The 974-nt window shown below is 41.2% G+C and overlaps 1 pseudogene; it reads left to right on the forward strand.

Annotated features, from left to right (window-relative positions):
* Window positions 1-221: 221 nt before the first annotated feature.
* LOC150006303 (small ribosomal subunit protein eS26 pseudogene) lies at window positions 222-650 on the forward strand (annotated as a pseudogene).
* Window positions 651-974: the final 324 nt, after the last annotated feature.

Consider the following 974-nt stretch of genomic DNA (forward strand, 5'->3'; position numbering starts at 1 on the left):
ATATACATTCTTCTCAAGTGCCCATGGAATATTTTCAGAGATAAACCACATAGTAGGACACAAAACAAGCCTCAACAAATTCAAAAAAAATGAAATTATATCAAGCATCTTCTCAGATCACAATGCCTTAAAGTTGGAAGTCAACCTCAAGAAAAAAACTCAAAAACATTCAAACTCATGGAGAATGAATAACATGCTATTAAATAATGAATGGGCTTTTCGCGGGTCCTCGCTTCCAAGATGACCAAGAAAAGAAGGAACAACGGTCGTGCCAAGAAAGGCCGCGGCCATGTGCAGCCTATTTGCTGCACCAACTGCGCCTGATGCGTGCCCAAGGATAAGGCCATTAAAAAGTTTGTCATTCGAAACATAGTTGAGGCCGCAGCCGTGAGGGACATTTCAGAAGCGAGTGTCTTCGACGCCTATGTGCTTCCCAAGCTGTATGTGAAACTGCATTACTGTGTGAGTTGTGCCATTCACAGCAAGGTAGTCAGGAATCGCTCTCATGAAGCCCGGAAGGACCGAACACCTCCACCCCGATTCAGACCTGCGGGTGCTGCCCCACGTCCTCCACCAAAGCCCATGTAAGGAGCTAAGTTCTTAAGGACTGAAGAACAGTTCTCTGGAAAATAAATAAAATGGAAGTTGTACTTTAAAAAAAAAATAATGAATGGGCTAACAATGACATCAAGGAATAAATCAAAAAGTTTCTGGAAACCAATGATAATGAACACACAACAACCGAAAACCTATGGGATACAATGAAAGCAGTCCTGAGAGGAAAGTTCACAGCAGTACAGGCCTACCTAAAAAAGCTAGAAGAATCCCTAATAAAAAATTTAACCCTACAGCTACAAGAACTAGAGGAAGAACAACAAGCAAAGACCAGATCAAGTAGAAGAAAGGAAATCATCAAGATCAGAGCAGAATTAAATGACACAGAGACTACCTTAACAATTCAAAAGATCAACATA

The sequence above is a fragment of the Furipterus horrens genome, unplaced genomic scaffold (assembly GCF_987537825.1).
Source record: "Furipterus horrens unplaced genomic scaffold, mFurHor1.1.pri manual_scaffold_6, whole genome shotgun sequence".
Lineage (NCBI taxonomy): Eukaryota > Metazoa > Chordata > Mammalia > Chiroptera > Furipteridae > Furipterus > Furipterus horrens.